This window comes from Neolamprologus brichardi, chromosome 11, assembly GCF_056152115.1.
Source record: "Neolamprologus brichardi isolate AB-2024 chromosome 11, ASM5615211v1, whole genome shotgun sequence".
NCBI classification, from domain to species: domain Eukaryota; kingdom Metazoa; phylum Chordata; class Actinopteri; order Cichliformes; family Cichlidae; genus Neolamprologus; species Neolamprologus brichardi.
Window position 1 is genome coordinate 30,231,340 of NC_142114.1, and position 10,047 is coordinate 30,241,386.

Here is a 10,047-nt window from a genome sequence, read left to right on the forward strand (position 1 = left end):
CATTCTTTTAGTGTGTTGTCTGTGAAACCCCAAGACTGACATGATGAATTTATTAAATACATAATTAATTAATTAATTAAATGTGTCATAGATATTTATTTAATTAATTATTTATTTATTTCACATTTTAATTAATTATTTATTTATTTCACATTTTATTTATTTATTTCACATTTTAATTATTTATTTATTTCACATTTTATTTATTTATTTCACATTTTAATTCATTATTTATTTATTTCACATTTTAATTCATTATTTATTTATTTCACATTTTAATTCATTATTTATTTATTTCACATTTTAATTATTTATTTATTTCACATTTTAATTATTTATTTATTTCACATTTTAATTCATTATTTATTTATTTCACATTTTAATTCATTATTTATTTATTTCACATTTTAATTCATTATTTATTTCACATTTTAATTCATTATTTATTTATTTCACATTTTAATTCATTATTTATTTATTTCACATTTTAATTCATTATTTAATGGTGTATTTCACTGATTCATTATGTCAGTCTTGGCGTTCCATAGTTGTTATATTATCCATTCAAACTCTGCTCACAAAGTCTTCAAGGTCAACTTTATGAGTTTATGTATGGAAAATTGACAAAATGCCCAATAGTGTGGGAGCATCATCAACATGTAGGAAGTACCATATAAAGATTTAGTCACCTTTGACCTCTGACCTCTTCTTCAAGGCCATAATAATAATACTGAGGGAAATATACATTTCCTCAGGGGTTAAATATTACATCATGTATATTCTCATATTTATAATTCTATATTACATAGAGCTATTTAAACTTTCTTCTTTTTCTGTTTGTATTGACAACATACAGACATGTTGGAAATTTATAGATACACATTCTGTATATCGTGTCCCTTTGGACCTCTGACCTCTTCTTCAAGGTCAAAATGAGGTCAAAGTTTTTTAAAATGTCTTTAAAAGTACGATTAAAATTCTTTGCTTGCGTGGCCAAGATTTAGGACATGATACTGAATACAAACAAAGATAACAATTTGTGAAATACAGTACTCCCCTCAAAGCAGATACGGCCCAGAGCTGGCGAGCGCAGATGAACTGTGACGTGTACGGAGCGAGGGATCGGACAGACCTTCATGGTGCAAACGGATAACGATCCAAAGACACTGAAGAGTTTGTCAAAGCAAAGAAGTTGATTTTCTTCAACATGAGAGCGCGCTGTGGTCAGCTGCAGTAAAAGCACAGCATTTGGTAAAAACCATGAAAACGCTTGTGATTCCTAAACAGCTCAAACATCTCCATGAAAGCTGAATGTCAGCAGTTTCATCTTGATTGTTTTAGCCGCTGTTAGCAAGAGGAAAACGGCCTCCTGTAAATCCCAGCTGCTCACATGTTGTTGATGTTTCCGCTTCATTTTCCTCCACAGGACACGAGACGGAAGAGCTGACCACCGATCACACAGTCACACAGACGACAGACTACGACTACGACTACAACGACCACACCTTTGATTACTCCATCTTCCCCGGTAACAGCAGAGACGCAAACACACAAACTCTGTTTAGTAACTGAGACTTGACGGCACTACCATCAGCATCTGTGCTTTTCTGTGTCTTTGTGTTTTCAGAGGTACATCTTATGATCCCAAACAAGGTGAGCAAAAGGTTTTATGTCCATGTATGTTCAGACGCATTATTAAAGGACAAATTCACAATATTTAACTCACATTTATATATATGCTGTATTCTGTTTATTAGTATTTTCTGACTTTTTGTGTTTATCCTGGTCGAAGGTTCAAATAATAAATTCTAGTGAGCCAAAAATTTGGGCTTCAGATATTTTTTTCTACTCTTTTCTCGATGACATCATAGAATAAGTCTAATGTGGCTGTGTTCTGTTTTCAGTGAGACACAAAAGCAATAAAACCTTTATTAAACATAAATCATCCTTAAAATTAATGTTAGTCAACATTATTAAAATTTAAGAGAAGTAGCTCCTTTTAACATTTAAATATTAATTCAAATACATGTTGATAGAGAGCACTGATTACTTATTGTTGATTATGTTAATTCCACAGCTTTAAAGGTTCTGAGCTGATACGTTTAGATTTTAGTCTGGATAAAAATAATAAAGTTCATAAATGTAAAACATATCAAAGTAGCTGTTTTCGCTTCTGTGAACCATGTGACTTCTCTCAGGGCTCAGGGATTGGCCAGCTGAACCTGGTACTCCTGCTGGGATTGGTGATTCTTCACGCCTGGAATTGATTGGTGGGCGGAGCCAAGGACGAGCTATCATTTGATGATTTCTGAACTCACTTCCTGTTATGCATCTGCAACTTTCAGCTTCTTCTTTCACATCTCTGCACCTCGATTAACTGCAGCGGGTTTCCTCCTGGAGGCCAGAGGAAGTCAAGCTTCCCCATTTTTTAAAATTTAAGTTTCATTTTAATAAAAGCAGTTTTTAAAGCAATAGATCCACTATAATCACTCTCAACACTGGCATCATTAGTGTAGTCCAATCATCTTTATGCTCGCCTCCTTTGAGCCAATCAGCCTCCGCTCCCCACCCAGCTGAGTCACTCGAGCTCCGTCCAAGCCTCAGGGTTCACCTTCACCACCACCAGCGTCTGACTCTGATGGGTCACCACCAGTCATCGGAGTCTAGTCACCAAATAGATTCATTAAAATAAATTTCTCTTTCTCAATAAACGATGTTCAATTCTTCTGAAATGTTCTCTTTATTGAAATAAAATACAAAACACGAGGTTTGTGATGGCGTAAATAAATGTTTTAAGTCTGAAAGGGAGCAGGTGGAATTTATCACTTATTAAAGTTTATTAAGACGCACAAAGTACAAACAGGCTGTGTACAGCCTCATTAGCTGTAAGTATGTGCACATAATATAATAATAATAATAATAATGGTCGTATCTGGATGAGCAGAGTGGGAATCCTCTCTGTACATAATGTTTTTCCCCTCTGCTCATCCTGTGTTTTCTTCAGACAGTAGCAGCGTTTCCACTTATATCCTGTTGGCCAACAACGCCGGACGCCGTCATCGGCACCGTGGGCCTGATCAACCTGGTCCTTGATTATCTGCATCCTTGATTTCGTGCACTTCCTGGCTCAGCCCTCCACATTTATCCAGGTTTGCTGGCTCTAAGGGAACTCTGGCTTGTGCCCATAAAAGGTTAATATGTAATAAGCTCAAATTTCAACAGTACAAAATGCAGTGAGTAGTTGATCCCTACACATCAAACTAAGACAACAGTCTGCTTTGGTGATGGGAGGGTCATCGGCCGTCTTTTGCTCTAATCTGAAAATCTTTGAATCTCTGCGGATCTCCTTTGAGAGTATATAAATATATGAAAGTGACACTTCTCTGTAACGTGTCCTACAGCATCACTGACACCCGGTCCCGGCTTGTGACTGATGCTGTAAATAGTGAGCAGGTTTGGGTTTTTCACAGGAGTCAGGAGCAGAGCCAACAAACCGTGCACATCTCTTCTTCACAGCAAGTGTTTGTGCAGCATGTGGCAGACACTTCAACAAGTTCGAAGAAGCTGCACATCTTACCTTTGATGTAAGAGTGTTACAAGAAAAGGAGCTGTCCGCCTTCCTGTTCATGAGGTCATCTTTCACACACTTTAAAGAGTCACTTTGACTTACGAGCAGATAAACCAACACAGAAAGTCAGACAACGTTTTCGTTTTGACAGTAACATCAGAAACAGAAAGCCCCAAGCTTATAACACTAATAATAAAATGAATCTTTCTTTGCCCATGTGACACATCTCCACTACACTTCATTAAAGTGAAGAGTTGCAGTTTTTTAGTTTTGCTCTCAGATAAATGGCTCAGCCGTCACAGACGAGTTCACGGTGAACAGGAGCTGAAGTTCAGGACCTGCTCCAGATTTGTTTCTTAAATGTAGTGGCTCTTCATTATTCGAGTGAAGTTTTACTAACTTAAATGGAAAATTAAAAATCTGAAGGAGAAATAAATCTGCACGTTCACAGAAATACGAGCTGGTAACTGCACAAACATGCAGACGTCTCTGTGTTTCTTGTACACACGTCGTGCTGGTCTTGCACATAGCAACAGTTTAGCAACCACATTTCCTCTCTCCACTTAAAGTCAAGATACGTGTGAAAACCACCAAACCCTCTATGCACAGTGACAGAGTGCATCTACTTACGCTACTTTCTCTGCTAACACAGGTCAGCAAGCGTATATGCAGGTATGAACACTCTACACTCATTGGCTGAAAGAAAAAAGAAAAGAAAGAAAAGGATTTTAAAGCAGAGTTTTTTCTAATTAATATTTAATTCATTGCTTATATTCCTGTCTTATACATTTTATCCTCGTCTGCTGTTAGCTGCTGGTGTGGACTGCAGAAACACAGACGTTGGTGTGAGTTGAGTGACCATGAGGGAGATAGTCGGGACAACAAATGTCTGAAACAATATGTGAAACATCTGGAATCATGTCCTGCAGCTGTTGATGTTTGCTTCTGTCTCTGCAGCTTTGTGCAACACTGCTTCTGGGAGCATTTTTATTGGCTCTCTTCCACAGCATGTCTTGTTTGTATGTCTGTTTACAATAGTCTAGTATGAACGCCTGTTGGGTAGATTTTCATCTTTAGTAAAAGCTGTACGACCCATGAAAACACTTAAATTGATGCCTTTTTCACATAAGCAGCGGGGCAGATTGGGGTCCAATTCTGGCCCCCGAACCTTATGTTGGATGTAACTGTCACATCTAGAAAGTGTTTTTTGGGCTCACCTAACGAGTTCGGACTTGCTGATGACAGATAAACTCGTTTGGTGGGAAAAGAAAGTTTTTGTTTAACGTGTCAGAGGACTCAGATCTCATTCCCACGCTCTCTCTCCGCCAGTTTGTGTCTCTCGTCCAGGATGAACCCGTTACTGTCCGCCTGTCTCTGGCTGACTCTGAGCGTGTTAGTCTGCTGTGGTGAGTGAACTGCAACCAGAGCCTTAGGTGTTATAAATTATATATTAATGTTATAAATATGTCTTTGTGAATAGGAGATTTTTTTAAAAAGTGTTTGTTCTTTGTTTGCACAGTCATCCGTCGCTGTCACGCGGTCTCGCGGATTTTTTTTTTTTTGTGTGTGTGTGCGCGTGCAACTTCCCATGTTTTGGCTATTTTTTTGTTTTTGTTTCTGTTTTTTGTTCTTTTTTTAAAAACCCCGCATTGTGTTCTGCGTCCTGATTGGCTGTGGACCGTTGTAAATAATCGTGTCATGTCTCCTGCAGTACAGAATGCGTTCAGCTTGTCAAACTTACAGAAATCTTCGATCGCTTAAATAAAAGTTTGGGGTGGTGACTCTCATTTTAGATGAATGGTGTTCTCTGGGAGATTTAAGGGGAAGAAAAAAACAGCAAACGTAACATTCACACTGATGTTTGGCTTTTCAGATCAGTAATTACGGACTTTACTCAAAATGTTGCCCAAACCAAATAAGTTAAGTGTTTAGTTTTTTGTGTGTTATGTAATATTTATTATGACTCATTTGTTTTATATATAAGATATTGTTTATATTGTTTGCTTCTGTGTTTTGTGATTTCTTTCTTTCTTTCTTTCTTTCTTTCTTTCTTTCTTTCTTTCTTTCTTTCTTTCTTTCTTTTGGGGTCAAATTAGTCTTAATATTGGGGTGGTGACTGCACTGTATGTTTGTAAGTTTTCTCCACCAAACACAACAATGTCGATGAAACGTTTTGCAGCGTCAGAGGCTCCTGCGGCTGACTTTGATTCTATAATACTGGACTTATTTAGGTTTGAACTTTGAGAGTTTAAACAAGAGAGAAAAGTGTGTAAATGTTCATGCCTGTCTTAAACAGTCTTAAAACGTCTATAACAATTGGAAAAAAATAAAGTTGGCTGCTTCGCGGATTTCGCTGGTTATTAATGGGATGTCCTGATGTGACGCAGGTCACGGCCTCGCCTTCAAACCGAAAGCAAAACTGACAGCCTTTTTTTTTTCTGACCAATTAGCTCCAAACATCCACAGACTTCAGACTGTTCAGATGACCTTTATTTTCCAAAGCTGTTAAAAAGCTTCATACTAATTAAATAAAATATTAACCCAGAGTAATACTATATTTAATAATATTTATTACATATACAGAATGAATTATAACTGGGTTGTTTTATAAAGGGTGTGTATGTGTATGTCAGCCAACTTATGTCAGCTTACGTGCTTTTTATTTTGTTTCTGCTGAATTTCTATCACAGAAAACAGTGAAAAAGAAGATTATGACCTCACAGAGTTTGACTGGACCGACTATAGTGACTTCAACTGGACCGACTATAGTGACTTCAACTTGACGGACCTTGACTACAGCCTTGACTATATCGAATTCAGCACTGACCTTGTCCACACTTCTTTTAAAGGTAACAGCAGCACACCAACACAGCACAGACACTTTGTCTATTATTGGTACTTTGGTACTGATGCCAGTATCTGTGCTTTCTCCTGTCTTTTAGAGGATGAGTCCAATTTCAGGAACAAGGTGAGAAATCCTGTTTTTTTTTTAGACGTGTCAGTAAAAGACAGATTTATAGTATTTAACTTAAAACAATAAAATATTTATTTATTGAATCTGCTTTTCTGTATTTTCCGTCACATACTGTCTGTCACTCTAACACAGCCACAGTTTCAAAGTCAGTGTTTGCAAAACAAATCCTGATCACACATGATGGCATCATGAGTCACAAAAGAAGCTGCTAACATACAACATTTCACCTTTTTTGTGCCGGATAAACATGCATGTATGTGTGTCTGTCATTCACTCTCTCAGGCCTCAGGGATTGGTCAGCTGAAGCTCGTGTTCCTGCTGGGATTGGCTGTCCTTCAGATGTGGAACTGACAAAGATCATGGTGACGATAACACGGTCATCAATGATTCGTTTTAGTTAAAATTACATTACAACATAATGTCACGTTATGCTGTAATGACACAGAACCAAAAATGGAACAAAAACCAACATCATCCACTTATCGGCTAAAACTGTAATAAAATATCTGCGGACAAAAAAAACCAAACCAACAAAACTTTTTTGACAACATTTGATTCATGGAGTCATTGTTTGCAGTTCCTCTATCCGGTCGTTCAGTCTGACATCACTAGCCGTGTCTGGGCCTAAACTTCGCTGCAGGTCGATATATCAAACGATCACTAGGGCATTACTGAGAGTTGAAAAACTGTCTAAAGTCTTTTATCTTTAATAAAATGATCAGCGTTCTGCTCTACCAGGTGTAACAATTGAGTTTAACATCCAGGCATCCATGAAAACGGAATTTATGACATTTAACGGAGTTAGAAGTTAGCAGGAAGTTAGCTCGCTAGCTTAAATACTAAATACAATATAGCATGTCCTGACTGCGAGGTTTTGGAAACAAATTCAAACGTACAGCTCTGTTATCACTTCCAACATAGATGAAGACAGAAAACTAAACAGCAGTGACGTTTGTAGGGTTACTGAAGTTTGGCTAGCTGGTATATAATGATGTGCTACGTGACCGCTAGCGACACAGCTATGTTAGCATAATATAAACAAGCTAACTTTTTTTCCACTCGATAAAAGTTAACGTGAGTGTTCTCGGTGGTCAGGAACAAATGTAATCGCATGGCAGGATGCTGTAAAAGCACCAAACTTCAGCCAGGAGAACAACTGAGATAATCCATCCACAATACGAGGTTAGTCATTCATATACTGCTGCATGGGCTGGGCTGTAGTTACATCCTAAGGTTTTAAAAACTGAGCTTAAATAAATGATTAGCAGTAATAAAAGCCGAGGGAGGTCAACAGTGATCACTGACTGTTTTAGGAGCTTTTTGAGATTAAATAGAAGAAAATACAAAACATTTAACATGTTAACAACACAAAAGCCATATTAAACGCAGACTACTTTAGGCCCAGAAGTAGGATTCGTCACGTCATCACTTAATGACCGGATAGGTCACTAGTGCATCTTTCTACGGTCACGACTTCTTTCATCTTATTATGAAAGCTGAGTTCTTCTCAGGTTCAGTCTTGTATATTTGTGTTTTAGATTTTTAACTAAATGAGAAATTTAGTTAGAAAAGAATGTTTGAATAAAAACGCACACTGATAAAAATATTTGCTGTGACTTTTTAATGATTACTTCATGCAGCTGATTTTAATCAGCTTTGGTCCTTCACAGAAACTCTTTACTAAAATATTTGATTTATTCATTACAATCTGTGCAATCTTCTATTTAGGTAGTGCTATTTATTACCCATATTTACTTCTTTACAAGGAAAATATACATCTTTCAATACAAAACTATCATAATTTAAATTTTAATCATTGGATCAGCCTCTGAAATGCCTCGATGCATTTGTATAAGTCATTTAAAGCGCAGCAACGTGAAAGACTTGAATAGTGACATCAGAACTCCACAAGTAAGAAAACAAAGGTGTACATAGTTATTAATCCGAATGATGTTTAAGCGTTCACATTATTGTTATCCTGCTTCACGTTTTTGTCAAGTTATCTGGTGCTTCTGTACAGCAGGAGTTTTTAGGGATGATGTAACTCAACAGGTTTTTTTTTAGAAACTCTGCAGAGGCAGGATCATAATCAAAATCTTAGCGTACTGTACGTAAAAGGTCAAATGAGTGCATTCATGACGCTAAGTGCTCCTCCTTTGATTGAAATCATGTCTGTGCCACTTTGTATCTGTGGGTTTGTGATGTTGTTACGTTCCCCTAAAAGGGTCCAGGCGATGAGGGGGGAAGTAACAAAAAGTGTCCGGGTCAGAAAAAGGAGTCAAGGAGGCAAAAGGGTTAAATTAAATAGTTTTATTAAAGTAGCTCAACTAAAAGAGACGGACAAGCCGCTATCACCATTTAAGGAAACAAACACAACTCAAGCGTTGGTCAATAAAGTAAAAAGTAAGTCAAAAAGAGAGCAGCTCACTAGCTGCAACCACACAAACACACAGCTCACTAGCTGCAACCACACAAACACACAGCTCACTAGCTGCAACCACACAAACACACAGCTCACTAGCTGCAACCACACAAACACACAGCTCACTAGCTGCAACCACACAAACACACAGCTCACTAGCTGCAACCACACAAACACACAGCTCACTAGCTGCAACCACACTAATGGCACTCTGGCCCAGAGCTCACCTTTCCCTGGGCTTAAATACTTTTAATTACTGACGAGAGTCAGCTGCACAAAAGAAAGGTGGCAGCTAAGGCCGGAGAGATGGTCGGACACGCCCACACAGACAACTTCAGGAGGCGGCCCTGCTAGGGCCGTAACAATGTTCACATCAGTTTGAATTTCGAGCACAGATGGTGTCTAAACATCTAGCTTTGTGGGTATAAAACACTGATAAAGTACTGACACTGTAAACTCTGCAGCTTTTACATCCCCAACCCCCTATTTTGTGTGTGTGTGTGTGTGTGTGTGTGTTTGTCAAACTTAAATGTTTTAACAAAGAAAATAGAAAATGCAGTTTATAAAAGAGGCAGTTTATTATTCAGGGGGGAAAATAATCAAAATCCAAACAGTCAATCTGCCCAAAAAAGAGTACTCCGAACTGAGGGGATTGCACTACCAGAAGGAAACATTGCAGACACTGAGGACGCCTACGAGTACCTGGGAATCCCACAGGAAAATAGGAACAATGAACAGGCTGCTAGGAAAGCTGCAACCACCAAGTACCTGCAGAGGGTCAGGCAAGTCCTGAGGAGTCAGCTGAACGGTAAGAACAAGATCTATCAACACTTATGACCTGCCAGTCATCAGATACAGCAGATCTAGGCTCAGGGAGGGGAACTAGTTTTTCAGCGTCACTCTGAGACAGGATATTTCTAACTTTAGAGATGTTGCACAAATGGAAGAAAGCAGTCTTACATATTTGTTTAATATGTGCGTTGAAGGACATGTCCTGGTCAAAAATGACTCCAAGGTTCCTCACAGTGTTACTGGAGGCCAAGGTAATGCCATCCAGAGTAAGAATCTGCTTAGATACCATAT

The 10,047-nt window shown here is 38.1% G+C and overlaps 1 long non-coding RNA gene across 1 annotated transcript; it reads left to right on the forward strand.

Annotated features, from left to right (window-relative positions):
* The first annotated feature begins 1,520 nt into the window (after positions 1-1,520).
* LOC148100718 (uncharacterized) lies at positions 1,521-2,766 on the forward strand. The gene is made up of 2 exons (XR_015719750.1): positions 1,521-1,653; positions 2,199-2,766. It is a non-coding gene; the product is annotated as an uncharacterized LOC148100718 (long non-coding RNA).
* The last annotated feature ends 7,281 nt before the right edge of the window (positions 2,767-10,047 follow it).